General features: G+C 35.1%; 1 protein-coding gene and 1 long non-coding RNA gene across 9 annotated transcripts in view; one reads left to right on the forward strand and one right to left on the reverse strand.

The window, feature by feature from the left end:
• The window catches only part of CTNNA3 (catenin alpha 3), a 1,696,848-nt gene that overhangs the window by 429,456 nt on the left and 1,244,181 nt on the right, over nt 1-23,211 (reverse strand). The gene's annotated exons all lie outside the window — the stretch shown is intronic.
• On the forward strand, nt 16,039-20,660 carry LOC122202142. Its single transcript, XR_006194486.1, has 3 exons — nt 16,039-16,201; nt 18,064-18,109; nt 20,475-20,660. It is a non-coding gene; the product is annotated as an uncharacterized LOC122202142 (long non-coding RNA).

The raw sequence follows: 23,211 nt of genomic DNA on the forward strand, positions 1-23,211 counted from the left end.
TGTCCACTTCTCCCACCACCATTTGTTAAAGAGACTGTCTTTTTTCCATTGGATGTTCTTTCCTGCTTTGTCAAAGATGAGTTGGCCATACTTCTGTGGGTCTAGTTCTGGGGTTTCTATTCTATTCCATTGGTCTATGTGTCTGTTTTTGTGCCAATACCATGCTGTCTTGATGATTACAGCTTTGTTGTAGAGGCTAAAGTCTGGGATTGTGATGCCTCCTGCTTTGGTCTTCTTCTTCAAAATTACTTTGGGTATTCGGTGACTTTTGTGGTTCCATGTGAATTTTAGGATTGCTTGTTCTAGCTTCGAGAAGAATGCTGGTGCAATTTTGATTGGGATTGCATTGAATGTGTAGATAGCTTTGGGTAGTATTGACATTTTAACAATATTTATTCTTCCAACCTATGAGCACGGAATGTTTTTCCGTTTCTTTATATCTTCTTCAATTTCCTTCATAAGCTTTCTATAGTTTTCAGCATACAGATCTTTTACATCTTTGGTTAGATTTATTCCTAGGTATTTTATGCTTCTTGGTGCAATTGTGAATGGGATCAGTTTCTTTATTTGTCTTTCTGATGCTTCATTATTAGTGAATAGGAATGCAACTGATTTCTGTACATTGATTTTGTATCCTGCAACTTTGCCAAAATCATGTATCAGTTCTAGCAGACTTTTGGTGGAGTCTATCGGATTTTCCATGTATGATATCATGTCATCTGCAAAAAGTGAAAGCTGGACTTCATCTTTGCCAATTTTGATGCCTTTGATTTCCTTTTGTTGTCTGATTGCTGATGCTAGCACTTCCAACACTATGTTAAACAATAGCGGTGAGAGTGGACATCCCTGTCGTGTTCCTGATCTCAGGGGGAAAGCTCTCAATGTTTCCCCATTGAGGATAATGTTAGCTGTGGGCTTTTCATAAATGGCTTTTATGATGTTTAAATATGTTCCTTCTATCCCGACTTTCTCGAGGGTTTTTATTAAGAAAGGATGCTGAATTTTGTCAAATGCTTTTTCTGCATCAATTGACAGGATCATATAGTTCTTATCTTTTCTTTTACTAATGTGATGTACCACGTTGATTGATTTGTGAATGTTGAACCAGCCCTGCATCCCAGGAATGAATCATAGTTGATCATGGTGAATAATTCTTTTTATAAGCTGTTGAATTCGATTTGCTAGTATCTTATTGAGAATGTTTGCATCCACATTCATCATTGTAGTTCTCTTTTTTTACTGGGTCTTTGTCTGGTTTAGGAATCAAAGTAATATTGGCTTCATAGAATGAGTCTGGAAGTTTTCCTTCCCTTTCTATTTTTTGGAATAGCTTGAGAAGGATAGGTATTATCTCTGCCTTAAATGTCTGGCAGAATTTCCCAGGGAAGCCATCTGGTCCTGGACTCTTATTTGTTGTGAGATTTTTGATAACTGATTAAATTTCTTCGCTGGTTATGGGTCTGTTCAAGGTTTCTATTTCCTCCAGTTTGAGTTTTGGAAGTGTGTGGGTGTTTAGGAATTCATCCATTTCTTCCAGATTGTGCAGTTTGTTGGCATATAATTTTTCATAGTATTCCCTGATAATTGGTTGTATCTCTGAGGGATTGGTTGTAATAATCCCATTTTCATTCATGATTTTATATATTTGGGTCATCTCCCTTCTTTTTGAGAAGACTGGCTAGAGGTTTATCAATTTTGTTTATTTTTTCAAAAAACCAACTCTTGGTTTCATTGATCTGGTCTGCAGATTTTTAGATTCTATATTGTTTATTTCTCCTCTGATCTTTATTATTTCTCTTCTTCTGCTGGGTTTGGGGTGTCTTTGTTGCTCTGCTTCTATTTCCTTTAGGTGTGCTGTTAGATTTTGTATTTGGGATTTTTCTTGTTTCTTGAGATAGGCCTGGATTGCAATGTATTTTCCTCTTAGGACTGCCTTCCCAAAGCATTTGGAGTGTTGTATTTTTATTTTCATTTGTTTCCATATAGTTTTTAATTTCTTCTCTAATTGCCTGGTTGACCCATTCATTCTTTAAGTAGGGTGTTCTTTAACCTTCATGCTTTTGGAGGTTTTCCAGAATTTTCCCATGGTTGATTTCAAGCTTCATAGCACTGTGGTCTGAAAGTATGCATGGTATAATCTCAATTCTTGTATACTTATGAAGGGCTGTTTTGTGACCCAGTATGTGATCTATCTTGGAGAATGTTCCATGTGCACTCGAGAAGAAAGTATATTCTGTTGCTTTGGGATGCAGAGTTCTAAATATATCTGTCAAGTCCATCTGATCTAATGTATCATTCAGGGTCCTTGTTTCTTTATTGACCATGTGTCTAGATGATCTATCCATTGTTGTAAGTGGGGTATTAAAGTCCCCTGTAATTACCACATTCTTGTCAATAAGGTTGCTTATGTTTGTGAGTAATTGTTTTACACATTTGGGGGCTCCCATATTCGGCACATAGACATTTATAATTGTTAGTTCTTCTTGATGTATAGACCCTGTAATTATTATATAATGCCCTTCTTCATCTCTTGTTACAGTCTTTAATTTAAAGTCTAGTTTTTCTGATATAAGTATGGCTACTCCAGCTTTCTTTTGACTTCCAGTAGCATGATAAATAGTTCTCCATCCCCTCACTTTCAATCTGAAAGTGTCCTCAGATCTAAAATGAGTCTCTTGTAGACAGCAAATAGATGAGTCTTGTTTTTTTATCCATTCTGATAGCCTATGTCTTTTGGTTGGTGCATTTAGTCCATTTACATTCAGTGTTATTATAGAAAGATATGGGTTTAGAGTCATTGTGATGTCTATAGGTTTCATGGTTTTAGTAATGTCTCTGGTACTTTGTCTCACAGGATCCCCCTCAGGATCTCTTGTAGGGCTGGTTTAATGGTGATGAATTCCTTCAGTTTTTGTTTGTTTGGGAAGACCTTTATCTCTCCTTCTATCTAAATGACAGATTTGCTGGATAGAGGATTCTCGGCTGCATATGTTTTCTGTTCATCACTTTGAAGATTTCCTGCCATTCCTTTCTGGCCTGCCAAGTTTCAGTAGAGAGATCCATCACGAGTTTTATCGGTCTCCCTTTATATGTTAGAGTATGTTTATCCCAAGCTGCCTTCAGAATTTTCTCTTTATCCTTGTATTTTGCCAGTTTCACTCTGATATGTCGTGCAGAAGATCGATTCAAGTTACGTCTGAAGAGAGTTCTCTGTGCCTCTTGGATTTCAATGCCTTTCTCCTTCCCCAGATCAGGGAAGTTCTCAGCTATTATTTCTCAGATCAGGGAAGTTCTCAGTGCTCATCTTCAGCACCTTTCCCTCTCTCTTACTCCTCTGGAATACCAATTATGCGTAGATTATTTGTCTTTAGTGCATCACTTAGTTCTCTAATTTTCCCCTCATACTCCTGGATTTTTTTATCTCTCTTTTTCTCAGCTTCTTCTTTTTCCATAATTTTATCTTCTAGTTCACCTATTCTCTCCTCTGCCGCATCAGTCCGAGCCGTGGTCGTCTCCATTTTATTTTGCAGCTCATTAATAGCATTTTTTAAGCTCCTCCTGGCTGTTCCTTAGTCCCTCGATCTCTGTAGCAATAGATTCTCTGCTGTCCTTCATACTGTTTTCAAGCCCAGCGATTAATTTTGTGACTATTATTCTAAATTCACTTTCTGTTATATTGTTTAAATCGTTTTTGATCAGTTCGTTAGCTGTCGTTATTTCCTGGAGGTTTTTTTGAGAGGAATTCTTCCGTTTCCTCATTTTGGATAGTCCCTGGAGTGGTGTGGGACTGCGGGGCCCTTCCCCTGTGCTGTCTTGAATAACTTTAATTGGTGGGTGGGGCCACAGCCAGACCTGATGTCTGCCCCCAGCCCACCACTGGGGCCACAGTCAGACTGGTGTGTACCTTCTCTTCCCTTCTCCTAGGGGCGGGATTCACTGTGGGCTGGCATTGCCCATCTGGGCTACTTGCACATTGCCAGGCTTGTGGTGCTGGGGATCTGGCATATTAGCTGGGGTGGATTGGCAAGTTGCACAGGGGCAGGAGGGGCAGACTCAGCTCGCTTTTCCTTTGGAGATTCGCTTTGGGAGGGGTCCTGCGCACTGGGAGGGAGTCAGACCTGCCACGGAGGGATGGATCCACAGAAGCACAGCGTTGGGTGTTTGCCTGGTGCAAGCAAGTTCCCTGACAGGAACTGGTTCCCTTTGGGATTTTGGCTGGGGGATGGGCGAGGGAGACGGCGCTGGTGAGCGCCTTTGTTCCCCACCAAGCTGAGCTCTGTCGGGGCTCTGCCGGGGCTCAACAACTCTCCCTCCCGTTGTCTTCCAGCCCTCTCGCTCTCCGAGCAGAGCTGTTAACTTATAACCTTCCAGATGTCAAGTCCCGCTTGCTGTCAGAACACACTCCGTCCGGCCCCTCTGCTTTTGCAAGCCAGACGAGGGGGCTCTGCTTTGCCAGCGGGCTGCCCCTCCACCCTGGCTCCCTCCCGCCAGTCCATGCAACACACACCGCCTCTCCGCCCTTCCTACCCTCTCTTCCGTGGGCCTCTTGTCTACGCTTGGCTCTGGGGAATCCGTTCTGCTAGTCTTCTGGTGGTTTTCTGGGTTATTTAGGCAGGTGTGGGTGGAATCTAAGTAATCAGCAAGATGCGGTGAGCCCAGCATCCTCCTACACCGCCATCTTCCGCTCTCATTCCCAATATATAAAGTTTTAACTTCATTAGGGGATTTTTTTCCATTGCAGATAACAACTCCATGTCTGTTCACTTCCAGAGATGAAACTGAGATTCAGAGAGGTCAATGGGATACAAGTTCCTCAGGTGAGTATACCTAAAGAATTTTTAAATCTATACTCTAATATTTCCACCAAATTGTGCAACTTTTTCTATAGTGTATTTTAATAGAATATTGGAACTAACGGCAACTGGAATCACCTTAGTAAATATAATTTTGTCATAAAAATGGAATCTAGATGTTTTTATAAGGGGCAAGTGGAAAAAGATTAAATGCTATTGAGTATGAGTTCTACCTATTCTCATGGTTATTGTAAGGGACAGCTTTCTAAGACAAATACGCTCACTGATGAGTTAAAAGTAGATGCAAAAAGATGATGAGACAAGTTTCCTTTTAGGAAACTATGAACGCCTCAGCAACCATCAAATTCCTATGCTCTCATTCTAGTAAATTATGAGCTATCAAAACTGCACACATTCTGAAAGTTTACAAAATGCAAATAAAATCATCTATCTGTCATACTATAACTTGAGATAATAGAGGACTTATGAATAAATTCAATGAAAACAAAATCTGATATCTTTGGGTGTCAGAGGCTATTTTGACTAAGCTCATTTCAAATTATAACATCAGCAAACGTAAGCTATTAGAACTACAAATAGAAGAGTCTTGTTAGTTCTAAGAAGAAATAGGACTAATTGGATACTCATATGCCTCCTAGGCTGTATATCTTAAATGTGTGGCTTATCAGTACTTATTACTAAAGGTGGCAGAAATAATGGTCATAGCAAATTGCATTTCTAGACTTCTCTTTATGCAAAGTGTTTGAGGTCATCTTCCTATCTGAGTCACAGGATAAACTAACTCTAAGAAAACAGATGTAAATACACAGACATTAAAATGCATCATTACATTTCTGTTACTTTTTCATACTTGTTTTTGCAATGATGCATGAATAATGAGTCTTGTAAATTAAAATTCCAATAGAAAATAAACATTCTCCATAGCCTATTTAAGCATATGGAATTGGGTGAACTCATTGAAAAAACAACAACAACAACAAACAATAATATACAAACTCTTAAAGACCAGTTGAAGGAAATTTGAGGACGGCTGCTGAGTCTGAGCGCTGTTCAGGGGGTTGTTTCTCATTAATGGTATTATGCTCAAAGGGGAAAAAAATACGTGGAAATTAAATAAGTCTTTAGAAACCATAGCAGGATGATTAATACTTCTACCACCTTTATGGCATATACACCATTATGTATATGTGTATGCGTGTGAGTATATCATATTATTTTAAAATAATGAGCTTGAGGTATGAAGAGGGTTTATACTCACCCAAAGATTACACAGCCTTTGAAAGCAGAACCAAGATTCTAATTCATCTCTATCTGATTCTTAGGCACACGTAGTAGTTCTCATCTAGGTCCTAGGTTACATTTCATTCTTGCAATGATTATTAATAATCTAAACTGTGCTTACAGTAAATAGTGTTCAGCAAAGTTGCTAGACTAAATCAATGAAATGTACTGTCTTTGAAGGCTGGGCTCATGTCTTCACTATTGCTTCCCCAGAGCTCAGAAAAATGGCTGCCACAGATTAACCACTTAATAAAGAACAGTAAATGAACTGATAATTGAACAAATGAAAAATGTATTCATTTATTCATTTATAAATGTTCATATTTATAAATGCTGGTATTCTAAATCAAACATTTTTAAACTTATGAAATCTATAGATGTTTCAAATCCATAATTAATGTAGAAATGAGAGACAATATGGGAAAATTGTCTATGTAAAAAATATTGCTATCTTCCACAGATCCAAGTGAATTTTAGAGAACACTGTTGTATAAAATGTATGAAATAGGGGTACCTGGGTGGCTCTGTTAGTTAAGCACCCAACTTTGGCTCAGGTCATGATCTCAGAATTCATGGGTTTGAGCCCCATGTCCAGCTCTGTGCTGAAAGCTCAAAGCCTAGAGCTTGCTTCAGATTCTGTGTCTTCCTCTCTCTGCCACTCTTCCACCCATGCTCTGTCTCTGTCTCTCTCTCTTTCTCTCTTTCAGAATAAACATTACAAATTTTTTTTAATGTATGAAATATCAGTTACTTACTATGATTGTCGATAAAGGAGAGCTTCTCTTAATTAGCAATTTATTTTAAAACATTTATATGCAAGAAAATAAATGAAATCTATATTATAAGTATTGGTCATATAACTTATTAATTCTTTGAGATTTATTCATCAAGAAAAATGAACTATTTGAGGTACTGTTATGATACAAGCTACATCATAGGACCTTTCTTCTTCAATATTCTGAATTTAGTCTTCAATATTCAATAACACTTAAAGGGTATTTTTTTTGCTGAATTATTTGTTTAGTGATGATTGAATTCCAAAGAATTATTTGGATTATTTGTTGATTGAAAACTGTGTGCAAAGTATATGGAAAAGCTTGTCATAGTATTACTGAATTCTCCCAACAAATCTCTCACGAAGTAACCTATTTATACAAGTGAATATTAAATTCCAGAATGTTTAACTGCTTTGTTTAAAGGCACAAAACTTGGCAGTAACAGAGTTCTAACCCAAGACAAGTTCTTGTAATTTTCAAATTCAGTAATTTTCCTTCTGCTATAGTTCCATATAATTTATCTTGTGTATATTTTTGTATGTTTTAAATTTTAAAAATAAAAAATAAAATCCCTTCCATTATTTAATTATTTCCATAAATCTAAGTTCAGACACCCCTATCCTACCCTAAAGTCTTTAAAGTCTTCTGTGGTTCCAAACCAAACAGTCTCTCTTTTAAAAGTGTGCAGTTTCTGTAGAAGGAAATATCCTTCAGACAAATTGATCAATGATGCTGGCAATGGACAGAAGGCATCTGGTTTGAAAGCCAGTTGGTATAACCACAGGCTTCTCATATTCCACCCCTCCTGGTTCTGGAATTCTAGCATTATCCATATATAAACATGAATGCTTTTTTTTTTTTTGCCCAAAGTATAGAGCATAATATGTTTCTTGTGTGGAAACTTGAAACAGTGAATAAATTCTAGTCATACACAAAGTGTATTTAATTTATTAAGAGATGTTTTAGAAAGTATATTAATGGTGAGCCACAGGTAAATTTCAAATAGAGGAGAATGATACAGTTGAAGGAGAAGAGCAGGACAAAGAGTTAATATTTTTTAGTAACTTTAAATATATATATATATATATATATATATATATATATATATATATAGTATAGTCTTTTTATATTTTCAGACATAGACATTTTGCTGGAATTCTCAACCACAAGTGCTGCTGTTGAGATAATACTGTCACTAAACAACAATATGTGATGGGAACAAAAGCAAAGTGCCAGAAGACACAATAAAGGCTCTACTATTGTTTAGAGGCAATTTGGCCTGCTGCAGCAGAATTTGTGAATGCCTTCTACAAAATCTATACTATCATAAAAACTCCAAAGCCACATTTCCTCTGAAAAATATTAACTAAAACTACCAAAGATAAAAATGCTTATTTATATATTGACTGCTGATTGGGGTTAAATCAGGTCGTATGAAAGGCTGATAGTCTCTACTTCTCTATGTTATTATTCCTACCATTTCATTCGGGGAGGAATGATTATTTACTTGGCAGTTTGAAACCACTTCCAAGCTACTGGGAAAAAGTTTCTTTTTCCTTTAAGTAAATATGAGAAATACCTATTTTTAAGAAGAAATGTACTCAAAAAAGCTGGAATCTTGGGAATTTGATATGGCCTTAAAGAACAAAGGTGTGATTTCACTTTGTTAAGTATCCTTTGGATGAGTTTTTCATGAAATAGTAAGATTAATATTTGTAAGTCCTTTATATAATGACAAGCTATGTACAAAGAAAAAAAGTAAAACAGAATAAAGCTTCTGAATCATACTAAAATATCCAACATCTAAGCTAAAATGCTAAGTGATGCTACCTTTGTAACTATACCCTTCTCTCCTCATACTAGAAAATATCCTCCAATTTGTTGCAGTGCAGCAAATTAAATGTCATATTAAGTATATTTGTAAAAACTCTTGCTGGGTAGCTTCTTTAATGATAGAAGTTTTGTAAGACTGTTAATGATTGAATTAGAGACCTTTGCTTGCAGCATTATGGTAGACAATTTGAATTACTTGATTTCTACATAGCAACTTACATAAAACATTATTTTTATCACAATTCTCAGATCTAAATAAGAAAGGAGATTTACTGAAAGGAAAAATAAAGGAAGAGTTGCAGCTAACTGTGAAAGGCAAGGTTGCGTTTCTGGGCACAAGTCCATATTAGCACTACAACTGGACATCTAGAGTTAGGTAATAGAAAAATGAAGATGTTAAAACTAAAATCTTAATCATGTGTACTTGGGACTATGGAATGGGGCTAATGTGGTCAGAGATCCACAGAAGCAGAGGTAATGACTGCCAAAACTTGGAAGTAACCAATATGCAGTAGGTGAATTGATTAATAAACTATGATACATCTAGGCAATGGAATATTATATACATGTATGACATTCTGGAAAGGGTAAAACTATGGGGACAGTAAAATATCAGTGGCTGCTCAGGGTTAGAAGAAAGGGACAAACAAATAGGCAGAGCACAAAAAATTTTTAGGGCAGTGAAACTACTCTGTATAGTGTAATGGTGGGTTCATATCATTATGTATTTGTCCAAATCCATGAAATGTACAACACCAAAAGTGAATCCCAAAGCAAACTGTAGTCTTTGGGTGACAATGATGGCTAATGTAGATTTATCAATTGCAGTAAATGTACTTCTCTGGTGAGGGATATTGATAATGGAGGAAGTTATGCATGTGTCAGGGCAGAGAGTAATTGGAAATCTCTGTACCATCATCTCAGATTTGCTGTGAAACTAAAACTGCTCTTGAACAGCAACAACATCAACGAATCAGTGAATTGGGAAAATGATATGAAGAAATTACTTGGTTTACAGTGCAGAAAAAAAAAGTGAAATAAAATGGAAATTTGAGGTTAATAATATGGTGGATAACACGAGAACAATATCATGTATCCTATCAGATTCTCAGGATAAAAGAATACAGAGAATTAAAAAAAATAAATATTTGAATAGAGAACAGCTAGGAATTTTCTGAAACTTGCTAAAGATGTGATTTCACAGATAGGCAAAATGTATACCAAGCAGTTTAAATAAAAACATAAGAATATCATAGTGAAACTGCAGAATGCCAAAGACAAAAAACAAAAACAAACAAACAAAAATCTTAAAAGCACCAAGAGCACCTAAAAATGAACAACAACTAGACTGGGAGCAAACTCAGAAAGGAATATTGAGTATTAAGTCCTTGCCCCCTATGCCTACTCTTTCCTCAGTGTTTTACTGCTAAAATGAAGACATAGCAACTCCATCTTAGGTAAAACCAATCAATCAATCAATCATCAATCTATGTGGTTTTTTTTTTCCGTATGTATTATTCCCTAGAATCACAGTTAAAGAACAGACTTTGAACATTAGACTTATATTTCAACATTGATCCTATCTCTTAACTGTTTATTAGCACAAATTTAGGCAAATCACTTTATCCCAGTGAACTTCAATTTCTTCAGGTATACAATGTATATTATTCAATAATTGTATTTTTGTGGAAATTTTCCCTGGATATAAAAAACAAAATACTGGGAAGTATCAGGTTGACCCATATTAATTTATTTTATGAGTCAAAATAGTTGAATATCAGTTATTTTATTTATGTCAACTTAATATTAAAATGGTGAATCTGCTTTTGATTCAAGAATCAAGTTTATTTTTAAGTTGATATACAAAGAGACAAACTATTTTTATTATTTTATTTTATTTTATTTTATTTTATTTTATTATTTTTTGGGTAAGCTCTATGCCATTGTGGGACTTGAATTTATGACCCCGAGATCTACTAAGTCAGCCAGGCTCCCTGATAAAAACTCTTTAAAGATAAATAAATAAGCCTAGTTTACAATTAATTTTGCTTTCTACCCTATTAAAGTCTGTAGGAGTTACTCTATGTATTATGCATGTCCACTTATTAATAATATGATAAAACTGACTAGAATCAGATTTTATTAGAATATATGCACTTAACTATTTTTAAGATCAGGTCATGTATAGACTGTTCAAACAACAAAAACACTGGCTACTACTCTACAGATTTCGTAAGGTTTAGGCATCCATTTCTTTGAAATCAATAAAGTGTTAAGGTGACCACCATGATACTGTTATCTTGAATTTGAGCAGGAATTGTGACTTCTTTTTTTTAATTTTTTTTCTGAAAAATTAATTTATTAAAAAGCAATAGCTCGACAATGTGCATGATGGCAGAAGTAATGAATATGTTCAATATCTTATAAAACAGTTGGCAATCACATAATAGAGAGTTCATTGTCAATTTCGTAGCTTGACTCATTGTGCTCAGCAAATAGTTGTAAAATAGTGTATTATTCATGAACCAACATGAGTTAATTACTTTTAGTGCACATTTATTTTTCAAATGTAATAAGAGTTATAGTCATCTAGAAAAGCAACTTATTTTGCTCAAGTCTGCTCTAGGATGCTTTCAAAGAAAGAGCCACTGTTGTGTTTCTCAAGCTTGAAAATACAAACCGGTAAAGGCAGCACCTTTGTCCCTGCCGCCGCCCCTCCCCCCGCCCCGATATAGACCTCACCCAGTGTCTACACCAGGCCTGATGGAGATGGTTAAGAAGCAGTTGAGCCACCTGAGTCTCATCATGACCTTGGCCATATGAGTTGCTTTGCAATGGGAGATAAGCAGGCAGACAGGCAGGGGATTGAAATGCTCTTGCATTGCTAGATGTGCCTTTTTATATTCCCGTCCTTCACTATAAGAAAGTGCTCCCTGGGGAACACTAGTCCAAGGAAAATAAGAGACAAATAAAGTAGACACGAACCCAATTGTGACTTGCTTCTAACAAAACATGGCACAGTTGATGAAATAGATATGATTATCCAATTATATTACATAAGATTATAGCCTTGCTGAGTCTCTCTTTCTTGCTGGCTTTGAGAAGACAGGCAACTATCTTGGAGAATTCCATATAGCAAGAACTGTGGGCAGTCTCTAGGAGTTGAGAGCAGCCTCTAGCCGATGGTCCAGAAGAGGAAACTGAAGCTCTCAGTCCTACAATAGTGAGAAACTGAATTCGGCCAATGGACTGAATGAGCTTGAAAGAGAATCTTTCCCAGTCACATCTCAGATGAGACCACAACTCTGTCTGACCCCTTGATTTCTGCTTTGTAAGATTCTAAGAAAAGGATTCAGCTAAACTGTGCCTGGATTTCTGACCCACAAAAACTAAGGAATATTAAATGTATATTATTTTAAGCTAATAACTCTGTTGTTATACTGTTACTCAGCAATAGATAATTAATATGTCAAGAGATAGACAGAGAGAGAGAAAGAGAGAGGGAGAAAATCAAACAGTGAAAAGGCAAGTTGTTCTTTCCAGAACCATACAGAAATTCCACTACTGTACTAACTTCTGTTATACAATAGTTGCAATCTTAAGAAAATTGTATTGTTAAAATGATCTTTAAAAGCAATCTTTTCCATAGAAATCATTTCTACATTGGCAATGGTCAAATGAGGAGGCCCTGAGTGGACAATTATTCATATTCTTCAACTCCCCAGGAAGCCATGTTTCCTCTACCACAACAATGTATAATGTTGGTGGTTTGGAATTGTGAGATTCAGTGTATAGGATTATTCTATGTTTTTAGTGTAAATTGCCCCAGCTAGCAGACATAAATTGGGTATTTTGTTGAGGATGTGCTGTCCAGGTAACTGCAAAATCCCTTGTGTGTGTGTGTGTGTGTGTGTGTGTGTGTGTGTGTGTGAAACAGTTCAAAGTGACTTAATTGGCTCTGCTGTGATTATTCTTAGTTGCTCCCTTGAAAGATCCATTGGGCTACACATGGAGGCAACAACCATGGAGGAAAGATTCAGGGCAGAGAGACAGAAAGGAGTTCATTGTCTTTCTGCTGTCATTGCTCAAGTAAATAACAGAAGCATTCGATCTGCTCTGAGAAAGAGAGAAACTTTGATTATACTTTTTAGCTTTTGCCCACAAAAATACAAAGCTTAAAAATGTGCTCTCTTCCCTATCAAGGAACTGAGTGTTGAACAAATTTATCTGAGTGAGGACAAAAGAAATATTTCTTGCTTCTTTGTAAATGCATAGAAGATGACTAAAAAAGCAGCTCCAGGAAAAAATAGATAAAGAAGGCAGGAAGACAGGAAAGTAGGAAGGATGAAAAGAAGGAATGAAGGAAGGAAGAGATCCTCACTCTTACTGAAAAAGGATGGGAAAGGGAAAGAAACTACTGACAAAAAAAAAATGCCTGGTAGAGAAATTGCTGAGGGATCAACTGGAAAATATTTGTTTTTCCCTCATTTCAGAGCAACAAATGAAAGAATCAATGCCATCTCAAGAGATTTCAGTAGCTGGATGGCTTATTTACATATTAAACATAAGCTGGAGGATTGTGTTTGGTCTTTGAGAATCCTAAATTTTACACTATTTACATATCTCCTCTTTTGAGATTTACTCAGTGTACTCTAGGAGAAAACAAAGCCCATCTATCCACAGAAGGACTCTTCCAAAACCCTGTGGGAAAGATTCAGGAGTTTCATTAAAGACAAAACCGTCTTTAGATAACAACCCTTTGATAACTCAATAGTAAACAGCCATTCTTTAGTGATTACTCAGGTAAACATGAATAAATATACTGTGCCAGATTCTTTGTAACAATCATTTATTTTCTCTGAAAATAAAAACAAAAAGAGAAATCATTTATGATTTTGTACAAAGGCCCAACAATCTCATTTCCAAATTATAGCAGAATTCAATGGATCTTGCTTCTACAAATTAGGACACACATCTGAAAATTAATCTCCTGGAGGATGTGATATTCATGACCATTCCAATATCAATTCCAGTTTATGGAGAATTTACTATGCTCCAAGTGTCCTGCTATCTCATTTAATATGTGTAAGTCATAACAATCCATGAGGTTGGTACTCTTATTTTCCCTAAGTTTTCTGTTGAGGAGAGTGAGGCTGGGAGAAGTTAAGTAACTTGCCCAAGGTGGCAGAACAGCAAGAAATGAAGTTGAGATTTGAATTCAGGCAATCTGATTCCTGAGTCCTTACTGGTAAATAACTATTTTTCAGAAAGTATCTACGGGTCAATGGTGAAAACACAGAAACCTTATCTTAAATTAATCCAGGAATATTTAAGAAGATGGTTTCTTAATGTGATTCATACCTTCTTTGCAATCAAATGCTATAAAACTCAAAATCCTAAGTTAGATTTATGATATGCAAGTAGATGGTTGAAAATATGAATACATTGCAGATAATTACCAAAAGCAAACAAAAACCTGCATGCTTCCATATTTAGTAACACGTTTGCCCTGGTGGGGGGATACCAAGACAATTTTGTGGACAGGTAAGATGTATAAGGCAATATTTCCTAAATATGTGTGTAAAATCCTTTCATTTTCATCATGTTTTATTTCCTTTCAGGGAAGCTATGTTCTATGTTCTTAAATATACTAAATATCTGTCATACACAGTTTTGTACCAAGAAAAAAAAAAAGGTCTGAAAAGCTAAATTATTCTATTGCACAAAGAGTACACATTTCATTTAATTTAGCAAATATTTACTGGTGTCCTATTATATGCCAGTCAATATATAAGTTTAAGATGGAATCAAATGTTAAGTTTACTATGTAAGAGGTAATAATAGATACTACCATTGTCATCATCATGTCATATAAGCACCATGAAGGAAGTACTGAACACCATAATAGGAAATAAGAGTTCTAAAGATATGGAGGATTTTATCCTGACTTAAGGATTCCTAGAGCAGATGCCACTTCATTGTGTTTTTAAACATGAACATAAATTTAAAGATGCAAGGGAAGAAGTGTCAAATAAGAGTAAGAGATATTCCATTACACTTAGTAGGCAACAAGGTTCTAACTGGACCGTGATGAAGATTCAGATATACATAGCTTGAGATCTTAGGGTCTAACCTCTAATTGTACCTAATTTCATAGACTGATGTATATGACAGGGCCCCTATATGTGGGGAGATAACTTATACAATGAACAATTGTGGTCAAAGCATAGACAAAATATTTATAACAAATTGGTAAACATCTGACTGAACCAAATCTGAAAGGAAGATAGAGGTACTCAAGCACGAAAACTCATGATGGAGGAAGAAGACTAACACCAGGAAGTAGACACAACAAATAGAGTGTGAAACATGGAGGTAAACAGTTTTCAGCATTGCAGTGCAATAGGGACACCAACTCACCAACTCACCCAAACCCATTTGCCTGACAACAGTGTACTTTGTAATGAAAAGAGCTGTGTAAGGAAACGTATGGTATTGTACAATGTGACCAAGCGGCCTCTCATGAAATTCCTCTCACTGAGCCAGAAGAGAGTCTCCCTCTCAAGTTTCCATTGAGTTTTACAACTGTGAAGGTGAGGATGAATTTATAAACAAAACCAGTCACATAAAGATATGTACAATACGATCATATTTTATAAGTGTCAAAAATATATTAGCTAAACAATATATTGTTGTGGGCTATACTGATATCTTGAAAAACCTTTTAAAGCAAAGAAACAGTAACAAAAAACCCAGTTAGTGGTTGCTTGAGAGGGGGGTGGTGAAGTAGGAAGACGATGTGGTCCAGAAGCACAGGGGCTTCTACAGTATGAAGAAAGTTTTATTTCTTAAACTGAGCTATAAGTAAATAGGTACTTATAATTTATTATTATTACTATATAATCATTTCAATGGAGATTTCATTATGAATAAATATTGACTTTAAAAGAAGTCAGTTTGTACCCTTCAAAATTATTGTATACGCTTCTCTTTTTGTATCTTGCTTTATATCCCTCAGTAATATTCTCTGAAGATTCTCAGTATCATTACAGATGTTTGGAAAAAGGACAGATGTTGTTTGGTATTTTCCTAATTGTCTTCGCTACGGTATCAGATTCATTTCTATTATATAAACAGTGACTGTCTTATGGCTCACAAAAATGGGTACAATTGCAAATACATAATTTCAAGTACATATTTTTAAAATACTATATTCACAGGTCTTCTTTAGCCTGTTGGTTGCACAACTCACTATGTTGAAGCAGACATCTGTTGATATGCACGAAAATAAAATATTGTTGTCTTGTTTTTATCTTTTTCGTACCGAGAGAATCAAGTTGTAGCTTTTGCCTGAGGGAGAAGTGCAGAAAAATGAGCTAGAGTGATGTGTTTTTCTACCAAGCAGAAATGAACATGGAAGAAAGTTATCCACATAAATTAGGACAGACAGCGGGTCAGTCTGCCCACTCATCCTGCTAGAGGAGCAACCAAGCAAAAGTAAGATACCCTATTATTTGTTTCCCTTTGTTTTCCTCTGGATGAGAGACTGACACAGAAAAAAAAAAAAAAAAAAAAAAAAAAAAAAAAAAAAAAGGAGTCAAGCGGGGGAGATGAGTCAACCCAGGGATAGTTTCTGTAACAAGGGAAAAGGATCACTGAAGATAAATCTCAGGAGATGAAAATTGGTTTTAAAGGAATATTTCAGGAAGCTTTTATTTTATTTTGCTATACGATTGAGAAGAGAGAAAAGAGGGAATAAAAATAAAAGTAAAAGGCCTAATAAATGTGAATAATAAGGAAAACGATTCCTCGAGTCATCTATATGAGAGTCTCTATGACATTAGTAAAAATTTTGTGGACATTAAAAAAAGAAAAATTCCCCTGGTGGTCATTTTCCAAAAGGAAACTGTGGCACTGGCCTCCGACAAAATACTAAAGAGATATCATCCAGCCCTGCTCTCTTCTGTTGTATAAAACACACTGCTTGAAAATACTGTGAAATATCAAAAATGTGTCCAAAGGTTTTTGAAAATCTAAATCACAATAATTCTTTGAATTTGAGTTCAAGGATAGGTCAGCTGAATTTTAAAGATTTGTAACAATATAGTTAGAGGTAATTGATTTGGGAGTCTATATTTCAGTGTAACTCCACCACTGAAAATTCTCTCCTCTGTTTCCATCCTCCTCACTTTGGTCACTTTCGCAGCCTCAGCCTCTTGGATTTAGCTTTATACTTTATGTGCTCTGAGAAGACATTCTGCACCTTATTCCTTTAAGATTTAGATATCCATCAATATGTGTAGTCATTGCAGGTTGATTATCTCTCTTCTCTAAATTAACTGTGTGATCTTTAAGGACACAAACTTTTTCATAATGGCATCTCAGCACTCAGCATAGTGGTGGACACAATAGGTACTCGGTAAATGTTTGCTGAATGAAAAAGTATTGCAACTGAAAACATGTTGCCAACATTGTCAGTCCCTGTGTGGTGTAATTCCAAGCAGCAGCAGCAGCAGCAGCAGCAGCAGCAGCAGCAGCAATCATTCCCAAAATGGAAATACCAGACAGTCAACCTCAGATATTTACAGCTAATACTCTTTTTAACGAATGATCAAATATTCAGCCATGCCACTGCACATATTTAATTCTGATTTGGAGTTTATCATCAAACAGACCTGAAAACCACGATAAAGCAAATTCAGTTGAGTAGCACGTACATTAAAAAAAAAAAAAATGAATGTAACAATTATAAGTCCATTATTGAACATCGAATATGTAAGAAACTCATTTTAGGGTACTCTTTGGTCACTGTTTTTGTTTTTGGTTTTGGTTTTGTTTTTGGTTTTGGTTTTGATTTTTTTTTGGCCAATTTGGGTGCCATGCCTGTTTTATAGTGGGAAGCCACTATGTCATGGATCCACCATTTAAATGAGAAAATTGTTAAATCCAAGTCTTAGATTTTTGGTCTTTAAAAATGCAAATAATATCATGCTTATTTTTTCACTTCTGAAGAAATCCAAATAAGCAATTTTTTTTCTATATCATGTTTTGATGTTGCCTCTAAGGACCTACTGTCTAACCAATGTCACAAAATTTTTCTCCTATATTTGAAGAGTTTTACTTTTTATATTTTTTATATTTTACTTTTAGTCTATCATCCAATTTGAGTTAATTTTTGTAAATGATATAAGGCATAAATCAAGGTTCTTTTTTTTTTTTGGTATATGGGTATCCAATTATTTCAACACTATTATTTGCTGAATCCCTTCAGTGAATTGTCTTTGCACTTCTGTCAAGAACTGATTGATTTCTGGATTCTCTTATCTGTACCACTGACCTCTGTGCTTACTGTCTTGCAGATACCTCTCTTAACCACTGTAGTTATATAGTAAGTCTCAAAATCAGGTAAGATGGATCCTCCAACTTTGTTCTTCTTTTTCACATAATTTTGGCTAATCTTGTTTCTTTGCTTTCCAATATACATTTTATAATCAGCTTGTCTATAGCTTGAAAAAAGTCTGCTGGGTTTTAGACTAGTATTGTAATAAATGTACAAATTAATTTGAGAAAAATTGCTATCTTAACTATACTGAGTCTTCTAATAATTGAACATGATGTGTTCCTCCCTTCATTTAGATCCTCTTTGATTTCTTTGATCAGCATTCTGTAGTTTGCAGCAGCATACAGATACAGGACATATTTCTTTAGATTTATAACAAAGTATTTCATTTTTAGAGCTATGATAATTGGCATTCTTTTATAAGTTTGGTTTCCAAATGTTCTTTGCTAGTCTATAAAAATACCATTGATCTTTGTGCATTTGCCTTGGGTGCGTCTAATGACCTTGCATGTATTGACTTATTATTAGTAAACTTTAGTTCTACGGTCTCTTAGTGTGTGTGCTAATCTGCAAATAGGAACAGTTTTGCTTTTCTCCTTTCTAATCTACATAGCCTGTATTTCTTTTTCTTTCTATGTTGCACTATTTAAGACTTTCAACACAATCTTTAAGAAAAATAGTGAAGAAAATACCCTAGTCTTGTTTCTGATGTTAGGGAGAAAAACAAACAAACAAACATTCATTCTTCTACTGTCAAGTTATGATGTTAGCTGTGGGTTTTTGGCAGATGCCCCTTACCAAGGTAGGGGAGTCCCCTCATATTTCCATTATAGAGAATTTTTATCAGGAATGAAATTTGAACTTTGTTGAATACCCTTTCTTCATCTTTAATATGATCCCATGATTTTTCCTTTTTTAATCTGTTAATATTGTAGATTACAGTATTTGATTTTCAAGTGTTGAACTAGTCTTGCATTCCTTCAATAAACTCTATTTGGTAACTCTATAGTTATTATTCTTTTTATATATTGGTTAATTAGATTTCTTAATTTTTTGTGGATATTTGCATCTATATCCATGAGAGATATTGATCTGAAATTTTGTTTTGTGTTTTCTTATTTAATTTCTTCATTGGAGTACTGTTGGCCTGATAAAACAAATCGAGAAGTGCTCCATCTTTTTTTATTTTTCTAGAAATATAATTAATGTTATTTCTTAATTAAATATTTGGTAGACTTCACCAGGCCTGGAGTTTTATTTGCTGTAAGTTTTAAACTACAAATTCAATTTCTTTAATGGATACAGAGTACTCAGAACATCTCTTTCTTCTTCAGTGACATTTTTTCCAGCAGCTTTATTAAGATACAATCCACATGTCATATAATTCACCCATGGAAAGGGTACAATTAATGGGTTGGGGTAATTTCACAGAGTTGTGCATCCATCACCATGATTAATTTGAAAACATTTTTATTACCCCCCAAAAAGAAATCCTGCTCCTTTTATCTATCACTTCCAAATCCCCCCATTCTCCCTATATAACCCCTTATCTACTTTCTGTGCCTGTATATTTGCCTATTGTCTAATATGAAATAACACTGAATGCCAAGGGAATCATACAACATGTAGTGTTTGGCTTCTTTCACTTAGCAGAATGTCTTCAAGTTTCATCCATGCTGTAGCATGTAATAGTACTTCATTTTCTTTACTGAATTATATTCCATTGTATGCATATATTTATCATTTCTTCAATTTGTGAACATTTGGGTTGTTTCCACTTTTGAGCTACTATGATTAATGCTGATATGAGTAATCATGTACACGTTTTTGTGTAGACATATATTTTCATTTCTCCTGGGTATATACTTAGGAATGGAATTGCTGGATCATATGATAAATAATGTGTTTAACTGTTTTCCAAAGTTGCTTCACCATTTTACATTCCTGTAGTTAACGAGGATCCCAATTTCTTCACATCCTTCTCAGCACTTGTTATTATCTGCTAAATGACATTTATTTTTTTAAGTTTATTTATTTATTTATTTAGAGAGAGACAGATTGAGAGAGAAAGAGAAAGTGGAGGAGGTAGAGAGAGGGAGAGAGAGACAATCCCTAGCAGGTTCCACAAGGACAGCACAGAGCCCAGTGTGGGGCTTGAACTCACTAACTGTGAGATCATGACCTGAGCCAAAACCAAGAGTCAAAGGCTTAACTGACTGAGGCACCCAGGTACCCCTGCTAAACGGCATTTAAATGTTTGCATCCTTCAAGAAACTGGTCCATTTCACCTAGTTCATCAAATTTATGTGCACAGAGTTGTTTGTAGTTTTATATTGTTATCCTTTTAATGGCTGTAGTTTGTATTCCCTTCTATTCCTGATATTAGTAATATGTGTTTTGTTTTTTTTTTTTTTCTTGTTCATTTTCCAGGGCCACTGCCGCCATCACCTTAGGAGAAAGAATTAACAGAGTTTCATCCCATACCCTCACCCCCATGTATCTATCCTCTGGCCTGAGAAAAGGGACTTGGAGCTTGTCTGTGCCTGGGGCAAACTCCTCAGATACAAGTTGTCTAAGAGTCTAAGCCAGGAAATATGGAAGAAAAAAAGAATTCAGGGAAATTACCATTGTACGTGGTCATTCTTTAAGTTGTGATTTCCTCTTAAGTCTGCTATTATTTTGAAAGTTTACCCAAGATTTGTTTCATGTATTATTTCCAAAATTGTAGTTGTCATCAGTGGGAGATATAGGTGTACTTACTTCATTTTAACTGGGAATTGTGTCACCAACTACCCACTCTTACCTGTAACATTGTCAGCGTAAACTCTGTGTTATCATGGAAACATATTCATTTTTCTACTCACTTTTCCCTTAGGGCACAATATTCTAAGGATGATTTTGAAACATTACAAGAAGCTGAAGTATCTTCTCAATCAAAAGATAATTAAATTATGTTCAGTATAATTCTGTCTCTAATTACATTGTAATGTAAGACAATTATTTTGACATTCTTTCCAGCAAGAGTGTAGTTACCCCTTTAATTTAAATAACATTGAGGCTCATATTTTTGTACCTATTTCTTCCATGTGGTCTTCTCTGACATACAAAACTTATACTACTTTCCTTATTTTCTACCCTATTTTTTTAATATTATATGTTTGGCCCTTTAGTGTATTCTTTATTTGTTTCATAAAGTAATCCTGCTATTTAATTCAACCATAGTTAAACACCTGGAAGATTTGGATCATGTTCTACTTCTCTGCACTTAGCTTAATGCTATATTCATAGTAAGTAAATACCAAACAAGTTTTGACTGAAAAATACAAGTAAAAGAAGCTTAATCCTTTATTATATTCTAAGCCTAAAAATGGCAGGGAAGATATTACATCTATGTACTTATATGCTGAAAACTTGGACACAGGTTTAAAGGCTCTTTACAGATAAATGCTGATAAATAGAAGGTAAAAAAAAAAAAAAAGAACAAAAGAGGAGGAGTTGTACTTACTTTCATGGATTGAAGTATAATGTTTTTCTTTTCTTTTCTTTTCTTTTTTTATTATGGATGGAGATGGGATAAGTGGAAGGGATTTGGTTAAAGATGAAAACTTTGAATTGATGAAACTCTTTTCATAGCGATGCGCAAGAAAAAGCTGGTAGTATCCAAATTAGGCATCATAATTATCTGAGAACATCAGGGATTAATAGTTTCCTATAACTATGTGATAGAGCTCATAAATAAGTTGGTGTTTAAATATTTAGCTCCAGGGTAGTTTTCACATACAATTTGAGTATCATGATATATACAGCCTCAGGAACAAGATATTGTACATCTGTTTCATTTTGCATTATATTTTCTCTTAATTATCCCCCAACATATTTACGCTTCTAGAGAGAAGGAATTTTGTCTTATTTATTTTTTTCTTCCATTAGCACTTGGTAGGTCTGGTGTTTGTGCATCACTGTGGCACCATATGGATTGGTTAAAGAGATTTCCTAACTGTGATATCATTATATGCCATCGTGCTATCCTTTCAATGCACATAAGGATTAACATCTTATTTTATATTCAGCATTTTTAAAGACTTTTAAAACACTATACTGACATGTAAAAATGCTTTTTATTATTTTTTAAAATTCTCGGTCAGTTTTTCATTCCTTTTATTAAATAAGTTTGTATTCTTCATTATCTGCACGCTGAAAATAGGTTTCCTTCTCCTGCCTGTATAAGAGGGAAGCTCCAGGTAAAAGGTTTTTTTCTTTTCTCTTCCCTTGTATCTTTGTTACAGGAGGGACAACAGTTTGAAGTGCCCTCTACCCCATTTTTCCATGTGAAATGGATGTTGCAGATAACAAATATCCAGCAGAGTATTTGAATATGACATCCAAATAACAAAATTATCATAGGGTCTAATTTAAAAAATATGGAATAACCCAAAATTGGATTATGTTAAAATTTTTAATCTGCTATGAACTTTCTTAGAAGGACAAAGAAAAGCTTCTGAGATTTGATTCTAATTTACATTTTAAAGAAATCATTCTTCTTAACACAATGGTCCTCTTTTAGTATCATTTAGCTTTATAATCTTCTATCCTTCTGTTCCTCCTTTAAAAAAGCTTTAAATTTCATCTTATTGTGTCAGGTACACACTTTTGAGTAAGAGTTTATTAGCCCTTGATAGATCAGAAGAGTTATGTGTGATAACATGCACCTTTCCCAAAAAATTAGAAACCGCTGGTTTGTTCAAATCAGCAATTAACATGAAGCATCTCAGAAACACATAAAGTTATTGAAAGCTAATTTGATAATTTGTAAGCTTTAAAGGGTCTCTCCAAAAATCTTTGCTCTGACAGATGTGTAAAATACGTATTAAAAAAAAACTGAATAGGGGAGCTTGGGTGACTCAGCCAGTTGAGTGACTGACTTCGGCTCAGGTCATGATCTTAAGGTTTGTGAGTTCGAGCCCCACATCAGGCTCTGTGGGAACAGCTCTGAGCCTGGAGCCTACTTCAGATTCTGTGTCTCCCTCTCTCTTTGCCCCTCCCCTGCTCGCACGCTCTCTCTGTCTCAAAAATAAATAAATATTTTAAAAATTAAAAAAATGAAATAATTTGATATACAGAGATTCTCTCAAACTTGCTTTTCACATTTAAAAATATTAAACTGTCA

The sequence above is a fragment of the Panthera leo genome, chromosome D2 (genome assembly GCF_018350215.1).
Source record: "Panthera leo isolate Ple1 chromosome D2, P.leo_Ple1_pat1.1, whole genome shotgun sequence".
Classification (NCBI taxonomy): domain Eukaryota; kingdom Metazoa; phylum Chordata; class Mammalia; order Carnivora; family Felidae; genus Panthera; species Panthera leo.